At 34.4% G+C, this 23859-nt stretch overlaps 1 protein-coding gene across 3 annotated transcripts in view; it reads left to right on the plus strand.

The window, feature by feature from the left end:
- Positions 1-23859, plus strand: part of ANKRD11 (ankyrin repeat domain 11) — a 328516-nt gene that overhangs the window by 163755 nt on the left and 140902 nt on the right. The window contains exon 3 of one of the 3 annotated variants that reach the window (XM_031950121.1): positions 2246-2332. The exons of the other annotated variants lie outside the window; for them this stretch is intronic. The gene's annotated coding sequence lies outside the window, so the exon portion shown is untranslated. The remainder of the gene's footprint in view (positions 1-2245; positions 2333-23859) is intronic. 3 annotated transcript variants of the gene reach the window in all.

Raw genomic sequence — 23859 nt, forward strand, 5'->3', positions numbered from 1 at the left:
AAGTACATTACAATTATGTGTTACATTTACAGCATTTTCTCTACAGTCTATTAAATACTACATCATGTGCATACACACACATAATTGTGTCCCAGTATATATTTGAAAAATGCTCTCCTAATTTCACCTTCATCATAAAATGGGTATTTCTATAGGAAGGGATTGAAATCGAAAATTCCCTTTTTTTCTCCTCATTAAGGAGACCCTTAGGGTGACAAAAATGAACTCCACAGTGGGTATCAAATCTTTTATTAAACACTTATTAAGTGCTAAGCATGCCGATTAAAAGAATGATAAAAGATGGCTCTTATTCTCCCAGAATCCCCAGTTTGATGAGGCAGATAATATGTAAATAGCTATTATATACAAATAAGCTATATACAGGATAGAAATCATAGATAATTTCAGAGGGGAGCACGATAAGTAAAGAAGAAAAGGAAAAGCTTCCTTTAGAATATATGTGATTTTATATATAGCTTAAAGAAAGGCAGGGAAGTCAAAAATGGGACAGTCAGCAAAAATGCCTGGAAGCCAGGAAATGGCAGTGTCTTATTTAAGGTATAGCAAGGAAGCCAGTGTCATTGCTTCAAAAAATACTTTTGGGGGAGCGTATAATATATAATATATAAATGTATAATATAAGACAGAAAATGTATGGGAGATGGCTAATGATGAAGTCCTTTCAACATTAAATTGGATTTTTTTTTTTTTTTTTTGGTCTTGGACATGATAGGGAACTTCTTGTTTATTAGATGGGGTGGGAATGGTCATATTAGCTATGGGGGATAAGAGGCAAGAGAGTGAAGCATTAAAAAGGACAACTATGTTGTGAGCCTAGGAAACTGGCAAAATGGGGCTACCCCCAACAGTAATGGGAGAGTTAAAAAGAGGGGAGAGTTTGTGGGAAAAGTAAATGAGTTCAGTTTGGAACATATGCCATTTGTATCTCCTGAAAATCTAGTTCTCCAGTGGGGAGTTAGGGAGGTGAGACTGGAGGTTTGCAGAGCATTTAGGGTTGGGGATATGTGGGTTTGAGATGATGACTGGGCGATGGTGCTTGGAGCTGAAGAGATGGTATCATTCTCCATTGATATGACTTCCAAAATTATAATGTGTGTGTATGTGTGTATGTGTATGTAGTATAACAAAGATACACTATATCCAAAATATATCCAAGATGGGATTTGAACTCAGTTTTCTTATTCTAACTAGTGCCCTTTTTTTCTGGTTCAAGAAGATCTCTGAGTAGTGATAGCAATGAAAGTTGGGAACAGAGGACATGTGCATCTAGGCATATACTCATGTTGTTGTGTACATGTAAAGCTATAAACGCATGTATATTTAAATAGATATACACATTAATTTAAATGTGTATAATGTATATGTGCAGTTAAATGGTAGAGTGCTGGACCTTGAGTCAGGAATACTTTTCTTTCTAAATTCAGATCTGTCTTTACAAGCTCACTACCTAAAGGTCATTTAACCCTTATTTGCTCCTCATCTGTAAGATGAGCTGGAAAAGGAAATAGCAAACCATTCCACTTATCTTTCTTTAGAAAATCCCAAATGGAATCATGAAGTTAGAAGTTAGAAGAACAACTGAACACACACAAACACACACACATCCATCTGTATGTGTATGTACATAGATATATATCTGCCTGTCTACCTCATTATCCTGAGAAATATTTATTTATATATGAAAACATTAAGAAGCAATTTATTCTTGTAATATAGAAACTGTTCAACACAATGTATATATTCTCTCTCTCTCTCTCTCTCTTAATTACAGTAACTTTTTATTGACAGAGTAACTTTTACAACATTATCCCTTGCACGCACTTCTGTTTCGATTTTTCCATCCACCCCCTCCCCTAGATGGCAAGCGGTCCTATATATGTTGAATATGTCATAGTATATCCTAGATATAATGTATGTGTGCAGGTCCAAACAGTTTTCTTGTTGCACAGGGAGAATTGGATTCCGAAGGTAAAAAACAAAAATGCAAACAGTTTACATTCATTTCCCAGTGTTTTTTTCTTTGGGTGTAACTGCTTCTGTCCATCATTGATCAATTGAAACTAAATTGGGTCTCTCTGTCCTGAGAAATATTTAGATGAAGGCAACCTTCATTCTTGAAGAGGACCAGAGACATCAGGAGGGTGAGATCTTGATTTGCAAATGATGGATTGGATTTCAGTGAAGCAGAGATATGCAAAGTCATCAGTCTCCCTCTCTCCTCCAGGGCCAGCAGAATCCAGTGACAAGACCCAAATCAGGACTACTGGAAATGATTCCTTGACCCCAGAGGCAATGGCAAACCCTGGCTTTTGTAAGCTAAGCTCTTTCCCAACTCTTGTCATCCCTGCAGCGATTAAAGGAAAAGATGGCCTTATTTGACTTGTCAAAAGAATAGGTCAGGGAAGGGAAGAGCCTGGAAGTTTCTGGCCAGAACAAAAATTGCTATTTTACTCTATTTACACTCACTCTGAACTGTCAGAATCCAAACAACAAACAGATGAGACTTGGATTGGTGGTATTGTCCAGTCAGTGAATGCCATGGTGATTTGGGTTTAAAGGCTTAGTCAAGTTAGCTTCTTTTGAGTCTTTATCAAGAATTCATGAATGAGAACTATATGAAACAAATGGTGGAAGTGCTTAAGAACCATGTATACATTAGTTCAGTTTTGTGGCATCAGCTTTTTATTCTTTTGAATTGGAGAATAGTCTGATATTTCATCTGCTCAAATTAATTAATACCTTTAATCTTACTTGGTATAATAGAAGTCCAAAATTTGAAGGGCTCTGGTTTTGAATCCTGCCTCTCACATTAGTTGTGTGATCCTGAGGAAATCACTTAATTCCTCAGAGCTTTAGAATTGGACTTCTAGCTCATTGCTTCTGTGACTAAAATCTGAGAGGTCTTGGGGCAGGGTTCCTCCTTGGCAGCTGTGTTTGGGAGTAGTGCAGTATAATGGTGCTAACTTTGATTGTTTCTCCTTTCACAGTATTGGTCTACTGTCTTATCAAGGTTCACAATCATCATATTTTCCTCCATTCATCACTCATCTCACCTGACTTGTCAGTTGCTAAATCTTGATTCTCCCCCACCTTCTGTTTTCCTCTTGTCTCTTCACTGTGCCTCATTTCAGTTCTTTTATCTCCTTTCTGCTTGGCTCTTTTAAAATTGTTTGTCCTTGCTTATGTTTTTTCTCTCTCCATGTAATCTATTACACAGATGTTCTTAAAATGATTTTTATGAGGATTCATCCTTATATTAAATAAGAGAGTTTTTAAACTTCAATCATTATAGCTGACCATTTGGGCATTATATCTTTGTTCCCATCCTCCAAACCCACCCTCCCTCCTAACTTCACTTTTTTGGGCAAGGGTATTGCCATCTTTCCAGTTATCTACGTTTAAAACTCGTATTTCTCTTCTTTAACCTTCACCACATTTTTTATGAATATTCCCTTATCTCTCCACAGACACTACCTCTTCTCTGTTTTTAACAGCTTATTTATTAATTTTATTCTCTTCTGTCTTCTCCCCTTGCTTTGCTATTGCATTCCCAAAATTAAATCTGAATTGATATTCTCAAGTAATAAGTCAAACCTATTTTTCTCTCATAAATAAGTTTTAGTGATCCTCTAGATACTCCTTTGGATTAAAAGCTTTCGATCAGGAAGCATTTAATAAAAGCCTCTGTGTATTTGGGAACTCTATTAACCACTGAACATAGAGAAAAGAATTAGTTCCTGCATTCTAGGCTTTTCAACCCTATCATATAGAGTTGTAGACTGCATTGAGAGGATGTCCCTATCTAGATACACTGCCCTATTTGTTCTTTGTGCCACTTACCTTCTATCATATGTAAATTCTAACTTTGGGAAAGTGATCTCAGTTATCTTATTTTCCCTTTTCTGTAAAGGAGAGACTTGGAACTGACAGTCTTTAGACACCCCTATAATTTCTTTTAGCTCATAATCATATCACTTGCCTCCTGCTCCTGTGACTTTTGCTGCATAACTGGCATTTTACTCCGTGTTCAAGGAATCCTTTTCCTTCAAAATTCAGATCAAGTGTTACTTTTTATAAGAAATTTTGTTCTGAGTTCTCAATGATTTTCCATTTACTTTTGCTGTTATACATCTTGTATGTACTTGGGTTATGAAACACATCCAAGAGAGACTTCCCTTAATGGTATTGTCTAAAGTCCTGGAAAACCTACTTAAACTTCTTCCTCTGTGTAAGCTTAATATATCTTCACTCTATGATTCTTCCCTAGTTACTCAAAAGGTGACAGCAAAAAATGGACTAAATATTCTTTGCTCTCCCAGACTCTTCCTCTACAACTGCCACTAAGGTTACCTCTTTTCTTTCGAGATTCAATCTGTATTTATCTAGTAGTTATTTCTAAGAACCCCCAAGGCATTCTCTGTCCTTCTAAGAATTAAGTATCTAACTCATACTTTTTTTCTTCTCCAACTTCTGAATCTATAGTAGAGGATTTCATCATACATATTGATACTCCCTTCAACAAACTAATCTCTTAATTTATCAAATTGCTCATTTTCCATGATTTAATCTTCCACAGAAATATTTGATCTTGTAAAAATCCTGAACTTTCTACTTCCATATTTATGAAATTTATAATTCCTTAATCTGAATTTAACCTTTTAATTACTACACTTGTTCTTTATCTTTGGCATGGTTTGTGATTCCTTTACTTCTCAGTTTTTTCCCAGGCCATCATGTCTTCAGTGGCTCCAATTTCCTAGGTTTCCTGTCTTATCTCCTTGGATATACCCATTTCAGGTCTTCTCCATGCGAGTCCCCTCCCTTCCTTATTTTGCTATGACATAACTTATGAAACAATAACTTTGGATTAGTCTCACCCACTGTTTTCTCTTCAGTTCCCTGCAAATTTAGGTACTCTTATCTCCACAGGGCATTCACTGCTGCAAGGCAGTTCTTTTATACTTTATTAACATATTACTGTCCCACACAGCACAACTACCTTTCTAAACTTTTTTTTTTTCTACAATCCCAGAAAACCTGCTTAAATTCCTTTCTCAGTGTAAACTTTTTCACTTCACCCACTCTCTTCTGAGAACTTTGCTTTATACTTCACTGAAAAAATTAAGGCTTCTCACTAAGAGCTTTCTTCTCTCTTCTTTCATTCACATCATTCAGGTGTCTTCCTTCTTACTCTCCTTTACCTGGCTACCATAAAGAAAGTAGTGGTTTTCTTTGCTAAGGAAAATATCACTCTATGCACCCGTGATCTCATTCATATTCTAACTTCTCTAGCATATTGCTTCTTCTATCATCCTAAATCTTACTGACTAATCTTCCATATTGCCTTGTCTATTATTTCCAGTTTCCCAGTTGCCTTCTGTCTCACCTTTTAATCTGTCCTTTTGTATATGTAGTTTGTAGGTTATAACTTCCATTAGAATGTGAGTTCCTCTAATGCCATGGCTTTGTATCATTTTTAAGGAGACCCTGTTGAGAAGCAGAGCAATCAAAGCCATTTTTCATACAGGCATACTATACTAACTTTTAGAGCTTTTACTAGAAAAATCTGTGAGTATGTGTGTGCACAAGCACACATCATCATTCTCTTAGTTGACTTTATTCTTTTAAGGAAAGTAAAAAAAAACAGAATGTACCTGCTAATTTTAGGAGAGTCATTTCAGTATTTTCTTGTTAGAGGTTAGTGGGTAAAAACATTTCAAATATTTTTGATTAGTAGAGCTTAAAATTGGGTTCATTTTATGTCCATTTTAAAGATATGCAGAATGTATTCAATTCAGCATATGTTTGTTAAACACTTTTCACATGCTATGAAATTTTTTAGGTCCAGGGATAACTCCTTTTCCCCCACCACTCCCAAACAAAGCAAAACAAACAAAACAAAATCACCAAACAAAAACCCAACAACCAAAGATAATTGTGTGTATGTTTGATTTTTTAAAAACTTGCTTATTTATATTTGGGTATACAAAACTTGAATAATCCTCTTTTGCCCAATGAAGACATTTGTACACTATCTACCTCCCACAAAAGTGATTAGAACAGCAGAATTTTCCAGTGCAGCAAAAATTCCAGCTGTTACAGTATCTGGAATATAGTAAGCACTTAAATGCTTTATTTATCTATCACTAGTATTAAATGGTGAAATTGCTGATGCTGGGGAGTTGGACTTAGCAAGTTAAATTTAATTTAGTAACTATGATAGTGATTTGTGCAAACAATTGCAACTTTTGAGAGATCTACTAATATATATATATATATATATATATATATATATATATATATATATATATATATATATATACCCGTTCTATGTTTATTTTTTTCTTTTTGTCCAAGGGATGGAAAAGAAAGCAGACCATTAAATTACTAAGTGCAGTTTAGCTGCTTTGCAGTGAGAACTCTTGTTTAGCTTAATGCAAAATTTATTTTACCATATGTAAAATTCATTTGAGTAGATGAACACCCTGAAAGACTTGAATGAGCAAGGAGTATTTTCAACTACCCGTGCAATTTATTATTTAAAAGCAGTGAAATTACATTGCTGATAGGATAGAGGAGAAGAGTAGTGATGTAATGGGGAATGGTGTTCTGTGCATTAGCTCGATGACTGCCTAGGCTGGCTGCTCCTGTCAATTATTTATAGTCTTTTGGCCCACAGCCTGGCTAGGGTCACGATGTGGAATTCGAACTTTACCTTCATTGTTCCCAGCCTTTTGCCCAGCTGGTGTTCTGCTCACTAATTTAATCCATTGTTAAAGTAGCATGAAAGGATTCAAAGGTTTTGTCTTATTTTGGTTTATTACTTTCAAAGAGGTTGCTAATTTTTAAAAAAAAATTTAAAAAACCATCTAAGAAATCTTGAAACCTGTGTATTGTTTGGCTCTGCCTGTATATCTTATTTAGGAGGGTGATAACGCGTGATTTCTAACTGCATTCATAGTCTTAAAAATGGCATCTTTCCTTTCCTGTTTTAGTGCTCTATCTTAACATGGCTGTTAAGATAGTGAAAACAGCATTGAATTTTAAATCTAGGAACCTGGGTTTTATAATATATCTGCCACCTGTGTAACCCTTAGGCAAGTAACTCAAATCTTTCTGGACCTTCAGTTTCCTTATCTGTGACATAATCTGCTTCTAAATTTCCTTTCACCTTTAAGTCTATTTTCTTAATATTCCTAAAGTCTCTTCTACCTTTTTAAGTGGAGTGATTTTTCTAGTGGTTCTAAGTCAGTTCTTCCCTACCAGCTTATTGTTTTTTTTTTTTTTTTAACATAGTACTTATATTAAATATTGCATTTATTAGCTATTAGATGTATGTCATTTATCAAAAACAAATTATTTTTTAGCTTTTCCCCAAAATTCATTTTTAAAAATTATATATTTTGAATAGATGCCATCACTCTTTTAAAAAAAATCCTTTCTATCTTAATGCATTGTTACTGGTATCATTAGATACTATGTGTTACAAGTTCCAAGTGGGGAAAAGTGATTGCAATGATTTTTATGTTTATTACAGAATTGTCTCTTGCCATTTAGTTACCAGTTTCACATCATTCTAGTAGGACACCTGCTTTGCTCTGACCTATACTTCCCTTTCATGAGCCATTCTAAACTTGAGATCTGTGAAGCTGTTTTGGAAAAAAAAATTTTGATAACCTTTTCAATATTTCAATAAATTTCTTTTGTAATTTTACTAATTTTATTTCATTCACTTAAACACTATTAGAGAAGAGTTATAAAGATTTCACCAGACTGCCAAAAGGAGATGGTGGTGGTGGTGGTCATGATACTGAAAAGAGAACCTTTAATTAGCTACAAGTCTCACTACAATTCACAGAAAGAATTTGGGGAACATATCTGCATATCAAAAGTGATTGAGGAAATGATGAAGTAGATTTCTAGGCTAATTCCTTTCTTGGACTTGTTCCCCTTACTTTGCAAGCTTGGTGCCTTTACAGATTTGTTAGATTGGAAGCTCCTGGGAGCTCCTGGAAAGCACATGGTGTTTTTATTCTTTGTAGTTTTATCTCCAGAGTCTAGACTTGTCTGTACCTTAGACATAGTAGATACTTGATAAATGGTTTTTGTTTGATTGTTTGCCCTTGGAAATGAAATTCCTGAGCTTTCACTAAATTCTTCCCTTTGGGTTGTTATTTCTTTGAATTTGTCAAATGAGAGAAATTCACTTTGTTCTAAAGCCCTTTTTGGCTCTATACATTATAGGTTTTTGTGGGTTATGGAAACATATCTTTCTTTAGGAACTTCAAATTGGTTGAAAATAATTTTATCAATATTGATTTTGGAATTTGGAGTGTGATTTTTGAAAAATGTCTTAGTATTATGGGTGACTCCCCTCCTTTTTCTCCCCTCCATTTTAAAGGAATATGAAATTTCTAGGTTATATAGTCAACTTAGGAATGGATTTTAAGAGAAAACTGACTTAATCTGTTACTAACTAGTGTAGAAGAGATAGTTAGACATGACTCCAAGCTTACTACTTTGGGGCAGTAGCTTGTGGGTTGTGAACGAGACGAGGTGAGATCTTTCAAGACAGTTGTGAAAATCGAGTAAGGCTTCCATCTATTTCAAAGTTTGAGTAGGCCTGAAGGACTTTAAGCATCAAATCAAGGGCATACTTAAGTTCCCTCCCTGCTATCCCCTAAGGGCATACTTAAATCCCCTTGTTATCCTCCTATGACATCAGTGTCTTTCTGTTAGGTCAAATATGGGCAACTATGTACTTATTGGTCAAGTTCAATTTCTTGGGTAGTTCCCGCGTTTAGAATGTAAGATCCTCAGCCAATAAGGATGAGGGTCAGTGGTGGGAGGGGGTATTTACATTAGGGATAAAAAGTGTTGACCCTGCCCCCTACGGTGCTTCCTCCTTTCGATTGTCTGCTCGATGGGTGGGACCCCCGATTCTCAAGAACATATAATAAACTTTGCTTCTAGATATCTCTCCAGCTTTTTTTATTAAATGCTATACCACACAGTTTTTTATCTTGGAAGTAGGAATTAATTTCATTGGTGGCTATATGTTAAAGGATGTTGTTATTTAAATAACTGGACTCAAAAATGCACAGCAGACTAAAAAAAATATTTGGGCAGAGATTGACAGTGTTGTAAACTTGAGAATTGGAAAAGTTGCTATTTTAATTTATTGTTAAGAAGGAGTAACAATGGTAAAAGGTGGACGATAACTTGACACCTTTGAAATCAAAACATGCATGAAAACAGAAATCTTGAAAATCGTGTTTTATGTTGTATTATACATACTTGGTGCTTTATTATTTGACAAAATTCATAGAAAAGTTCAGGAAAACATAGCCAGGAATAGACAGCTTCACTTTGGTATGACAGGCAATGTATTATAAAGCTCATGGTGGACAGTCAGACTGAGCCATAAGGAGAAGCATAAGAGAGTCTTTCCTTGTAAGATTAACATAGCTATGTGACAAGGAATATGTGAATGTTAATGGGATAATGGGAAGTAAGGCTAACAGGATGGTTTGCAGTTAGATTGTGAAGGGCTTGAAATCAGGGCTGGCCAGCCAGCCAGCAAGATGGCAAGTCTGCTTCTCTTATAGCAGGAATTCCCACGTAGTAATTTGGGAACCCTTAAAGGTTGGTGACAGAGGTCCCAGGGCTTCCACACTAAAACATCTTTATTTGTGCCGTAGGCAGTAAATAGTGGTCCACTTCTATTACAGATATATTTTTTTCTCTGTGTCAATAAACATACATATAGGTTTAAAACAGTATAGGTTTATCTTTACAGTGATTCAATAAATTGTTGACTAATGTTCTTGCAGTTTCTCAACATGAGATCAAATTGCTTCCTAATTGCCACAAAGATTCAACATTTGAGAGTGGAAACAGATTCCCAGTGGATTGTTAGACACATATACACCTTTACTTGTTTTCTGTATTTTGCTCCAGAGGAACTGCTTGATTCCCCTGTTACCCTGTAATTACATATCATCAGTTGTATAGTCACATGATCAAGAGACATCAGTATCTTATATTTCTGTTCTTGTAGCACAAATTTTAGGCTGTCTGAAAACCACAATTACTGAACATGTTTGACAAATCTCAGCTATCACCAACCCTCACAGTCTACTGAAATAAACCTTCTATTGTTTGTCATTGTGTAAGGCTGTTTTTTTAGTTCAGCATATTTATTACTTAAATTACTTTTTTATATTGGGTATATTTTCATATGAATTGGTTGACAACATTGGTCAGTCACCCACAGTTTCTATGAAAGTGCAGCAGTTGAGAAATTCCTAAAAATTTGTTCATATGTAAATTTTGCTTACAAAATTTATTATTTAATTATTTTATTTAATCTTTAATTGCTTTTGTCCTGCAGCAGAAAATCAAATACTTTGGTAAAAATATAAAATGAATTTCCATTTCTCATCAAGAGAACTTATAAAACCATACCGGTTTTTTTTTTTTTTTTTTTTTTTTTTAACAATTTTAAAAGCCATATTCACATGAACATTTTCACTTTCTTCCTGTTTTAAATTAAAACAGATAAACTCATTATTCAATTTGATTTAATACTGTGTCTGTTAAATGTTGAACCAAATATTGTGGATCTTTGTCCAGCCTAACTTTTTTATGTCATAATTTATTTCATAAAAATGTTTGTGTTCAATAAAATTTGTAAAGAAATTTAATAAGAAATTTTGCACATGAGAAAAGTAAGCATATAATCTTGCTGGATTGTTGATTTTAATTTTTGTGACATTTCCCATAAATAGCCACATTATATAATAGAAATCCATAATTTTATATTTAGAATTTTCCTACTTACATATATCATTTTGTAATAATCATAATGTGAAATGTAATTTTGGTTTTTTGGTGGGCAAAAGTTTTATCATCGTAGCTTCTGTAAGCTTTAACTTCTGACTTCCAGTCTCATACATCAATTTTTCAATGATCTCAAATTGGATGCTCAACAGACATTTTAAAATCAACACATCCAAAAATGAATTCATTAGCTGTCTCACTAAATCCTCCCACCTTCAAAACTTCCATATTAATGTTGAGGACAACACACCATCCTCCCACTCCCCTTTCCTTGGGCTGACAATTGAAGCATCATCCTTAATTTCACTCTCACTCCTTATATCTATTTTGTTGTCAAGGCATTTTGATTTTGCCTTTTGTAAAATCTCTTGAATTTGTTCCTTTCCCTAAAAGCACTATCACTCTGATTCGGATTTCATCACCTCATTTGGGGATAAATGTATTAATTGTCTACTGGCACATATGCTTGCCTCAGGCTTCTTCCCACTGTAATCCGTACTCACTTTAGCCACCACAGTGATTTTCAAAACTCAGCTACTATCAGATCACACCCACTTCTTGCCAACAATCTACATTGTTCCCAATCACCTCTAAGATCAAATATACAGTTCTCTAGCATTCAAAGACCTTTCAATAATCTAATCCTCTGCTAGCTTTCTTACCTTGGACTCTTGATCCAGAGTTACTGTACCCCTTGCTAGTCCTGGAATAAGACATTTCATTTCTCATCTTCCAACATTTTCTTCGTATTACCATACCTGGAATGCTTTTCCTCTTCATCTTAGTTTCCTTGCTTCCCCTTGTGCAGGAAATGCCCTCTTAATTCTGGTGCCCTTAGTTTTTTTTTTTTTTTTTTTTTTTTTAATCTGTTTTTTATTTATCTTGTATATATCTTATTTGTTCATATTTGTTTGCTTGTCAGCTCCTCCATTAATTAAATTGTGAGCTTTCCCTTCTCTTTGTATTCTACCACTTTTAGTACAGTATCTGGCACACACAGGTTTTATTTTATTAATTAATGTTTATACTTAAATCATTTAAAAAAACATTACTAGTAATTTAACAAATTATTTGGATTCATGGCAGATTTTTTTTTTTTTTTTTTTTTTTTTGTTACTCAGAGTATAGAGCCAGAAACAATTCTTCTACAAGAAATGAGGATTCATTGATGGTTTTGAATAAGGTCTTTCATACTTCAGAATGTGCATTTTTGTGTATAAGAGAAAAGGAAGAGAATGAAAAAATTAAGACCGTACAACATAAGTTCATACCAGTGCCTAAAATTGGGTGGTTGTATTGTGAGTAGACAGCACATGTAATCTATAGAAATTGAAATGTTTTTAAATTGATAAGACTTGGTAGCTGAATGTTAATTGTGAATGTAGAGTTATGAGCTAGGATGACTGAAAGAATGGGTGGTGTCCATAGAAACTGGAATGCTAGGAGAGTGAAGTTGATGTTTGTTTTGGATATATTGAGTTTGAGATGCCTTGTGGGCGCTTACTTACAAGATGTTCAGTAATCGTTTGGGCATGTGGGACTGGATTTCAGGAGAAAGATGATGGGGTAAATCTTACTCTTTTTATTTTTCAAGAAAGAAAAATTTGAGCATGTTTGTAAGTAGGAAGAGAAGGAACCAGTGCAAAAGGATTTGAACATTAGTCCACTGTAGTCCATACTGAACCTGCTGAAGTCTTTGAGATCAAGGGTCCAAATAGGAGTTTTTGGAAATGACAGGAAATGATAGTTATTATCCAAGACTGGGAGAAAGGAGAAAACTGGCAGATGATGATCAGTTATTTGAAATGTGAACTTGGGAGAGGAGGTTAAGATCCTCTGGTGGCTTCAGTGATAGGCTCCTGGGCAAGTCACTTCCCTTCTGTCTGTCTCAGTATACTCATTGGTAAAATGGGAATGAATAATAGCACCTACCTCCCAAGGTTTTTGCAAGGATTAAAGGAAATTACAATAATTAAACTCCTAATTTCTGTATGGCACATAATAGGCACTACGTAGTTATTGGTTATTTTAGTTGTTATAATTTAGAATTTGAACTCGAGTTAATTATGTTAGCATTTCTGTATTATATAGAGTTTTTCAGTCTGGCTTTTCATTCAAATAGCAAATAGAAAATTGCATAGAAAATTGAATATGTACCTTAGGAAAATATTGCATCTCATATTAAGAGATGTATTAGTAATGGTACAATAAATGGATTTTTAAAAAGTCACATGAAGTCTATTTCTTGACAATGCACTGTCACCCCAACTCCTGTAAATTTATGCCTTTTTCTTTATTTGCCTTGTTTTTTCTAAAAGCTTCCCAAATTTTAACACGATAAAATAAAATGTTATCATCTTCATGTCATTCATCATTCATTTGAAATAGTAGGGAAGAGTCACTTGGAGTTTTTTATGTGGACTTAATACCTTATTTAGAAGGGTTGAAAAGGTATTGAACATATAATAATATATTTCCCTTTTCTATTTATTGAGATCTATTATACCTTTCAAACAAAATACCAGTGTACTCATTCTAGTCTTTTAGAACAGTTATGAGATTTAAAAGAAAGGTTGCAAGTAGTGTTTTACAAAAAAATCAGATTAATAATGGGTAAAGTAATAGGCTTTTTATAATAGCTTTTTAAAAATTGTCACGGAGAAAAAATTTTTTGTTCAGTTCTTCTTCAGTTGTATCTGACTCTTCAGGACTCCATTTTAGGTTTTCTTTGCAAAGATACTTGCCATTTCCTTCTCCTGCTCATTTTACATTTGAGGGAATAGAGGCACACAGGGAGGCCCAGGGTTTCACAGCTACTTAAGTCTGAAGCAGGATTTAAACTCAGGTTTCTTGACTCCCGGTTTTGAACTTTATCCACTGTTACCATCTAAGTGAAAAATACTAACGGCCTAAAATGTTCTTGGTGTGGTAGGGCCAGGTGTGTCATCAGGCCCTCAGTTCTAGTCTTTGGAACATGTTGAAAACTTTGTTTCATCAAGCTCTCCATCAATTTTGATAAAAATGATCCATGATGGTAGTCCTCATTTCTTCAGGGCAGCTTCCAGGGTCACGCTGAACATAGCAAGTTTTCTGCTTAAGGTGACTGGTTTGCTCTTACAATCAGGTAGCTGCTAGATCAATATTGGTTATTAGGAGAGATCCAAGTAGAAATAAAAAGAGAGTGGAATGAAAGCATGGATTATAAAAGTTTCTGGGTCAGGGGATGGAGGGGCGACTGGTGGTCCTGTATCTAATTCAGAGATTCTTATGGATCGTCTTAGGGGAGGAAGATAGAGGGAATAAACATTTGATGTAGCCTTTACCGTACCTGTCACTGTGCTGAGAGCATTTTATAAATATCTCATTTAATTTTCACAACAACCCTGTGAGTTAAGTGCTATTCATGAGCAAGGTCATGCTGATATCTGTGCCATGTCTTTCTGATTCCAGGTCCAGGGCTATATCTACTGGACCACTAGATGCCTTTTAATTCACCATATTCTTCAAACATTTTGGATTACAACAGAGATAATAACAAAAGGAAGCAGAATTCAGGCAATTCTCCAGATCCTGTTCTGTTTTTCCTGTTAACATTTCCCTGGAATCTGCAAGTCAGTGACCAATTTTTAGCTGAAAGCAAATAATCTAAGTGGTCTCTATATAGTGCTCTAAAATACCGACTTTTTTCTGATGAGGTTTTCTTGAATTAAAAAAAGCTGTGTGTGTGTTTACATACAAAATTAATTACAATATTGCCACTTAAAACAAATTTACTCTGTAAAATATTTTAACCCCTTGAATTAAGGAAGTTTTGATTTTGTTGTTAGCTATTGGCTTTGTAAATAAAATTAAACATGATGATAAATCTTGCTCAGGTTCTATGTATGTCAAGTAGCGGAGAGGTGTCAATAAATAAAGTATTATTTTGCCTTTATTTTCACTGTTTATTACTCATTAACACTTTTTCTTTTGTATTGAGTAATTGATTATACTGTTGTATAGATGGATGCTTCCTTCTGGTGACCAAATGTTGATAATTACATTAAGTTACACAAATTGGATCCTACTAGGATCCGGGATTTAGCCTTTTTGTTCTTTTCTCACCATTCCCAGCTTCACATACTTTTTTGTGTTTATGATGATTTGGCTTCAATAGCCTTTTTTCCATCACCTCATCATCTTATTGTTTAGTGTTATATCATTCACTTGTTTGGGGCCCTTAACTTCCTAGCTTGAATAGTTGATAAGGGCAAGTGGTGGACCAGTGAGTTTCCCATAAATAGTCATATCTGACTCAAACTTGTATTTATAAATTTAAACATAGATATTTCCTCTCTTCTGGCTATTTCTTGTTCCAAGGCACGTTTTCGTAAGGATATTTGATCCAGCTTTTTCCTCACTTTTTATATAAGTATGGATGATGAAGATTGTTTGGGGCATGGGAAGGAATAAGAAAAAGGTTGCATACATTGTATTAAATTATTTTGGTTAAAAGGAACTGAACGGAGAGGAAAAGAGAGGAGAGGTGGGTGGTCCTTGGCATTAATCCATATTTATTCTGCTATTATCCTCTATTTGCAGGCTTTAGCAATTTGCTGATGTCACTGCACATATGTTTAGACCCGTTGCTACAGTGATTAGCTTCAGAATTTTCCTCCTCCCCAGTCACTGTTTGAAAGGCAGACAAACGGTTTGGTGTAGTTATTCTCTTCATGTAGATATATTCATTGGCAGTTTACTAGGAGCAGATTGTCTGATTTTAGGGTAAATCGACTAACCCAGAGGGGTTAACTTCACCATTTAATGCTTTTAAATCCAGTAATATGGCTATGGAAAAATATTAGACAAGTGCAAAATTCCCTTGCAGTCCTTTTTTTCTCTCTCTCTCTCCATCTCTTCTTTTTTCTCTCTCATAGTTTCATTTCTTTTTTTCTTCTTTTTTGGTGGCATTTGGGGATAAGTGACTTGCCCAGGATCACCCAGCTAGCAAGTATCTGAACCTGGATTTGAACCACAGGTCCTTGTGACTCTAGGCCTAGAGTCCTATCCAATGTTGCCATCTAGTGCCCCTTCTACCCTAATTTCAAAATACTTTACTACATTCTGCTGTCCTTCTCATATTATTCTCAGTTAATGTATACCTGTCCATGTTCGTGTTTATTTTTTCCATAGCTCTATCTATCCATATCTATCCTCTATCATCCTTTTCTCCTTTTGCCTTCAATCTTTTCCAACATCAGGGTCTTTTTTAGTGAGTCCCATCTTTTCATTATGTAATTAAAATATTTTAAGCTTTGGCTTCAGTATTTTAGCTTTCATTAAATAGCCCAAATTAGTTTCTTTAACTACAGACTGATTTTATCTTACTATCCAAGGGACTCTTAGAAGTCTTGTCCAGTACCACAATTTGAAAGTGGCAATTCTGCAGCATTTGGCTTTTCTTATAGTCCAAATCAATCTCAATCAATCTCTCTCTCTCTCTCTCTCTCTCTCTCTCTCTCTCTCTATCAATTTCTCTCTTCCTCTCTCTCTCTCTTTTATTTAATAGCCTTTTATTTATGTTATATGTATGGGTAACTTTACAGCATTGACAATTGCCAAACCTCTTGTTCCAATTTTTCACCTCTTTCCCCCACCCCCTCCCCTAGATGGCAAGATGACCAGTAGATGTTAAATATATTAAAATATTAATTAGATACACAATAAGTATACATGACCAAACCGTTATTTTGCTGTACAAAAAGAATAAGTCTCTGAAATATTGTACAATTAGCCTGTGAAGGAAATGAAAAATGCAGGTGGGCAAAAATATGGGGATTGGGAATTCAATGTAATGGTTCTTAGTCATCTCCCAGAGTTCTTTCGCTGGGTGTAGCTGGTTCAGTTCATTACTGCTCCATTGGAAATGATTTGGTTGATCACATTGCTGAGGATGGCCAAGTCCATCAGAATTGGTCATCATATAGTATTGTTGTTGAAGTATATAATGATCTCTTGGCCCTGCTCATTTCACTCAGCATCAGTTCATGTAAGTCTCTCCAGGCCTTTCTGAAATCTTCCTGTTGGTCATTTTTTACAGAACAATAATATTCCGTAATATTCATATACCACAATTTATTCAGCCATTCTCCAACTGATGGGCATCCACTCATTTTCCAGTTTCTAGCCACTACAAAGAGGGCTGCCACAAACATTCGTGCACATACAGGTCCCTTTCCTTTCTTTATGATCTCTTTGGGATATAAGCCCAGTAGTAACACTGCTGGATCAAAGGGTATGTACAGTTATCAAACTGAGCATAGTTCCAAACTGCTCTCCAGAATGTTTGGATTCGTTCACAACTCCTCCAACAATGCATCAATGTCCCAGTTTTCCCGCATCCCCTCCAACAATCATCATAATTTTTTCCTGTCATCTTAGCCAATCTGAAAGGTGTGTAGTGGTATCCCAGAATTGTCTTAATTTGCATTTCTCTGATTAATAATGATTTGGAACACTCATATGAGTGGTAATAATTTCAATTTCATCCTCTGAAAATTGTCTGTTCATATCCTTTGACCATTTGTCAATTGGAGAATGGCTTGGTTTCTTATAAATTAGAGTCAGTTCTCTATATATTTTGGAAATGAGGCCTTTATCAGAACCTTTGACTGTAAAAATATTTTCCCAGTTTATTGCTTCCCTTCTAATCTTGTCTGCATTAGTTTTGTTTGTACAAAAACTTTTCGGTTTGGTATAGTCGAAATTTTCTATTTTGTGATTATAAAGCCATATATTACTTCTGGGAAAACTGTAGCTTTGATAGATTGATGTCTCTGCTTCTAAGTATGCTGTCCAGATTTGCCATAGCTTTCCTTCCAAGGAAGAGTCTTTTAATTTCATGGCTGCAGTCACCACCTGTAGTTATCTTAGAGTTTAAGCATGTAAAATGTGATACTGTTTCCATTTCTTCTTACCTTATTTTCCAGGAAATGATGGTACTAGTTGCCAAGATCCTAGTTTTATTTGATATTAACTCTCCTCATCAGCAAACTTATTAATTTCTCTTCATTTTTGCTATCAGAATGCTATATTGCCTGTATATCCAAGAGAACTGATAAATTTCTGTGGGCATCCTTAATTTTGGTTTTTTATTCATCTCGTCTGACATTTCATGTAAGGTATTCTTATCTGCAGATAAGTTAAACAAGGTTACGATACATGTCATACTCCTTTTTTGATCTTAAACAAATTAGTTGAATATCTTTTTTAAAAGTTATTTTTAAATTTTAAAAGTTTTTGGTATGAATCACATTGTAGTTTAACAACTCACCTATGCTGGATGAGTTATGATTGTTGATGAACAGTAAAACATACTGACAATCCCTTCTAGATGAGCTGATTTTAAAAAATTTTATTTGAAATGAAGAGTGGGAAAGACCTCATTTGATTTATTTTATAGTAATCATCAACCTATAGACTGTATTATAACACACCCTTTTGTTTAAGAACATTCCTTATCACATGACTTGAGCTTGGATTTTTTTTTGCTCTACTATAAGTGTTTTTTTTTTTTTTTCCATTGAATGAAATCATAGAATTCTAACTATAAATTTAATCAAGATTAATAAAACTATTAGTTTTAAGTAAATCATTCCTCTCCTGCCTAACTAAATATTTGATATTTCTTTTTGGTTTTATGCCTAATATATTTTCTCTAAAGAAACGCTCTCTGATTGTAATGGTTGGAGAGTTAAGCTTTATAGTTTAGAATAAAACTTCTTAAACTGTGGATTGTGATCCTATCTGGGCTCATATACCTGAATGTGGGAGTCATGAAGTTATGAATTATCAATAAATAATTCATTTGGTATGCACACTTTATATAATTATATATCCACATACCTGGAGTCACATAAAAATTTGTTGGGAGAAAAGAGGTCTTGAGTGAAAAAAGTTTAAGAAGCTCCGATCTAGAAGACATAATGTACCTTAAATCCTATTTCTTACAAAGACAATTTGAAATGCTGAGTAGAGAAGTACGATTTAACATTCTCTGCAACATGTTGATTTTTAATTATTTTGTCAAACATTTTCCGATTGCATTTTAATCTCATTGGTTTGACGTTCTTGGAAATTTTGTGTACTTGGAGTTTGATGCCCTTAATTAGAATGACCATAATTAAGGTAGTTGCTGATGTTTGTCACCAGTATCATTAAATTGTAGCATCGGGACTTCTTCTATCCTAAAATGAGTGGTTATGATTAAATGTAGCCATAAGATTATACTTTTAAGTTTTTATATTTTGGATTAGATCTTACCTTATATCAGAATATTTTACACATGATAGAAAACATTTTACATGTGAAATGAAATCTAGCCTAAATCAGATATCACTTTAGGTTCACAAATAATGTAGCTGCTGAGTTCTTTAAAAATAGATAATTTCTTTAAATCAGGGATAATAACCAGACCTGTTATTTCATTGTCAGAATTGGAAATGGGGTCCATTAAATCTGTCAAGAAGATCCATGGTGTTGGGGTTCCATTATTGCTTTAAATAAAAACCACAGGGACATCTAGGTGGTGCAGTGGATAGAGCACCAGCCCTGAAGTCAGGAAGACCTAAGTTCAAATCTGGTCTCAGACGCAACTTCCTAGCTTTGTGACCCTGGGCAAGTTACTTAACCCCAATTGCCGGGGGAGGGGAGAGAAAAAGAAAAACCACATTATTTATTTCATTAAACATTTTCCATTTAAATTTTAATTTGGCTTGAGTAGTGTGTTTATGGGGGACAAGAGGTCCTCTGCTGTCTGACACACCTGTATTGTAGAAAAATTCATACTGTCAGAGGAGAGCACTAGCATGGAAAGCTAAAATGACCTAACTTAAGGTCATATAGCTTTTGTTGCACGTAGAACCACACTTAATTTTTTATTCGCTGTGCTACTCTGCAGTCTCTTTTTAGAATTGTGCTTACAAGAATAAATTCTGAATATCAGTCAAACAACTGTTCCCAGTTTATTATTTTATTTTTTTCCTTCTTGATTTTTAACTTAAGAATAGGCAAAGATTTAAAACTTGAGAGGATCTTAGTATTCATCAGGTCTTATTTTCCATTTTTCAGATGCAGAAACAGATTATACACACACACACGAGAGGATGTATAATTAGTGTGTTCTCACCTTTAATGGGTGATTATTTTAAGAGATTTTTATTACTACTTTTTATTTTTATATAATCTATATTTCTCCTTGTATTTCTTTACTTCCTTAGTAAGGGCTTTCCAATATAACAAAGCCATGAAGCCTTTCTCCTTCCTTCTCCCTCTCCTCTCTTCCTTCTCTCTTTTTTCCCTCCCTTTCCTTCTCTCTTCTATTTCCCCTCCTCTCTTCCAAAAAATTTCAGGGAAACCAATTAACATATGTGTAATTTCATTATTTCTAAGAGACAGGATTTCACCAATCCATGCATAGTTTAGGATACTATGGTTTTAATATTGATTTGGCAGCTAAGTAGATGTATGTTCTTGAGTCAATTCCTTTATGTATTTTTAGTTTCTTCACCTGCCAGTTTAAGGATATTTATATCAGAGTTATGCCTAGAAGGCAGTTAGTTAACTGTTTCTAAAATTTTGTACTTTTGTGAATTTCAATCACTGACTTAAAATCAGCAGGACTTTAATGCACTCTCTTTGGCATCCCGGCCTCTAGATCTAGACCTCAGATATGAAATAGAAAGTGCCTCTATATAAGGATTCCTAGAGATTCCATAGTAACTTAGTTTTAAAATGTTATTTTAAAAAATAATTAAAAAATTTAACTAGGATTCTTGCTGGACTCAGGAGTGTTGTGGGTCATCTCCACCTTTCTCCCTCCACATTCCTCATTCACTGAGAGGGCTGAACTCTAAATGAGACAAAATCCAAGAAGAAAATTTGAAGTCTCACGATTCAGATGCTGTTGTGGACACTATATTTTTTATAACTTTCTCTAATAATTCCTTTCTTTCCTGGCTAAATCCCTTGAAAAAATTATAATCAGTGGCTTCATTCCCTTCTCACTCTGTTCTAAACCTTCTAAATCTGACTTGATTTCTTAATTATCAAATCTAGTGACTTTTTCTCAGTCCTTATCCTTCTGGACCTCTTGGCAACATTCATCATCTTCGTTGTTCCCTATGTCTTTACTGTTTTTGAAAGCTGAGTGCTATATGGTATATGTCTCTGTCTACCTGTCTCTCTCACAAACACGTCCCTTGTTTTAAGATAATCTTTACAACTACTTTGGGAGCCTTGTTATGTGTAATTTGTAGCCATGGATTACATGGCTATGGACCACTGGCTTCTCTGAACAAATCAGCATATATGAAATTTAAATATAAAGGATGCAGCATCTTGAACATTTTGAAGTCTTTTCCTTAACCTTTCCTTGTTCACCAGACGTGTTTGGTGAATACCAGGTGTTCACCTTTTTGCTGAAGCCATGGCAGCGGTTACTTCTGAATGGAATTGATCCATTTGCCTGTCACAGTCAAAGGCCCTCCATGCCAAATGTGATCTCAGAAAGCACATTTTAATTTCTCATATGAAATAGGCAGTTGATGTTTATAGACACTAGGTTAACTCATGCCATGAAAATTATTTACTACTCTCAGTCTTTGAAATTTAAATTTAATAATTTTGCATATTACATCTCCTTTCCTCTCTATTCTTCCCTTACCCCCTCCCCCCATATCTTGTCATGTGAATTGTTCTATTTGTTTTTTGAAATGTTGACCAGTCATCCTTAGTATAGTATTGGCAGCTTAAACTGGAGATAGATAACAAATACACTGTTACTGAGCTTGAAACAAATCTCAGTTAAAGTATATATCAATTTAAATATATTTAGCCAAAGATTATTTTCAAGCAGAGGCTTGTTTTCAAATTAGTGTTCTTTGAATCATTACACTCCCACATTGTTTGAATTACTGTATTATGAATCATATCCCACCATCTTTTGCTTTCAGAAAAGAGAAGCAAAAAGGTCACTAATATATTACTTTCCTATACCAGTTTTGTTACTAAACTGTCTTATGAATTCTGTATTCCTTTCTCCTTTTCATAATTCGGTCTAAATTCCAAAAATGTTTCTAAGTTTTCAAATACATAAATTAAGATTTCATAATTGGGATTTTACTCTAGGCAAACAAGACTTGTGGTAGAAAATTTGGAGGAATTTTTACTATACAGATTATTTTACACTTAAAAAATACGGTTAACAACTATTACAAAAACTGTTTAGACCTCCTACCTCTTGGGTGACTAAGAGATTATTGTTGCCTTCAATAATGAGCAAATAGGAAGAGAGAAGACTTCTGGGGTATATGTGATGAGAGCCTAATGATTCATATTTTTCAATATATTGAATTTGAGGTGACCACAGATAGATAGTTTGAGATGCCAGTAAGCAGTTGGAAATCAGGAGAGAGATTAGGGTTGTAAAAATAAAAGTGAGAATCATCTACCTAGAGATGGGAATTAATCCATGTTAGGGGGAGGGGGAAGGAAAGGGAGGGAGGGAAAAATAAAATAACAATCATAGCTATATGACTTAATTTTTATAGCACACTTAAGTCTTCTATTAATTCTTTGTATGGTATTGCCTATGTGAGAGGAAACTTGGGGTTCTCTTGAACTTTAGATAAAGATTTGTTTAGTCATTAATTGTTTATGGAGGGCCTCTACTACAGGAAAGTTTCTACTGAAGTTTGAGACAGATAGTAAGAATGCTTTGCTTACTTTTTATTCACAAACACCTTGTGATAATCTCTCTGATTCTCAAATCTTATATTGGACAGCAGTTGGTAGAAATTGAATAGTTTTGTCACATTTGAATACTTTTATTTATTTATTGGCTGAAATGTGCTTAACTTCCTAGTATACCGTTTAACTGTATTTGTTAATAATCATTCATTCTAGAGATATTGACTTATTTATTTTTTTAAACTAAATATTCAGAATAAGAGCAGATGGGACTGCAGGTTTTGCTTGCAACCAGTCTTGTTAGATTATTAACATTTTAATAATGTTAGGCCTGGGTGTGATTTGGCTTGCTCTCTTGAGGGGGGAGGGGTTGGGAATTGTTTTTAATAAAATGACAGTGTTTATTTTTTGAGGTTAAATATAGCTTTAAAAACCCCACAATTTTCCTTCATTTAAGTAAATAACCTGTTGTTACTAGGAGTAAAAAATGAGAGAGTGAGAGAGACGGAAAGAAACTGAATGTTGCCAGGAAGTTCATCTACCAAAGGGTTTTGGAGCATGTCAAACAAAGAAATTCCATGTTTCAGGGACTTGGCAAGGAATAGGTTTTCTATTGTTTGTAATGGGATAGTTGATAATTATTTTTGAATGGATTGATCAAGTTTAATTTTCATGATATTGCTAGGAAATGGAGTGCTGTCTTAGAATGAACAACAAATCATTTAGGATTTCATAGACTATGAATACTTTGGAAATATAGTCATCATAAGAGAAGCAATTTATTTTTAAAAATGAAAAATTTCCTTAAGCTGTATATTGATAAAAAATGGGAAAAAACTCATGATGTCTAAAATTTAAAATAAAAAAAAAGTATACATAGTGCTACATTGCTTTTTTAATTTTTCCAATTGTTTTGTACATATTATGTCTGTCCATTCATTTTTAGTCAATTGGTATATTTAAGTATTTTTTTCCTAAAAGAGATCTTTCACCAGGTATTATAGAGAAATAAATATAGATCATATTTAGTTTATTTTGTCTATGTTATGGAGTTATGTACACTAATGCTTAATGCATATTTTTATTTCTCTTCCACACCTTTTGCTACTACTTTGTCACCTCATTTTGTTCTTGTGGGTCCCTTGTTCTGTTGAATTCTTCCTGGAACCCAGATCAGCCACGCCAGATTGGGAGAGGATATCAGTTCCCCTCTTTTTCTTTTGGTTTTTAACTTTAGAAAATAAGCTTCTTGAGTGTGTGTGTGTGTGT

This window comes from Sarcophilus harrisii, chromosome 2, assembly GCF_902635505.1.
Source record: "Sarcophilus harrisii chromosome 2, mSarHar1.11, whole genome shotgun sequence".
Taxonomy (NCBI): domain Eukaryota; kingdom Metazoa; phylum Chordata; class Mammalia; order Dasyuromorphia; family Dasyuridae; genus Sarcophilus; species Sarcophilus harrisii.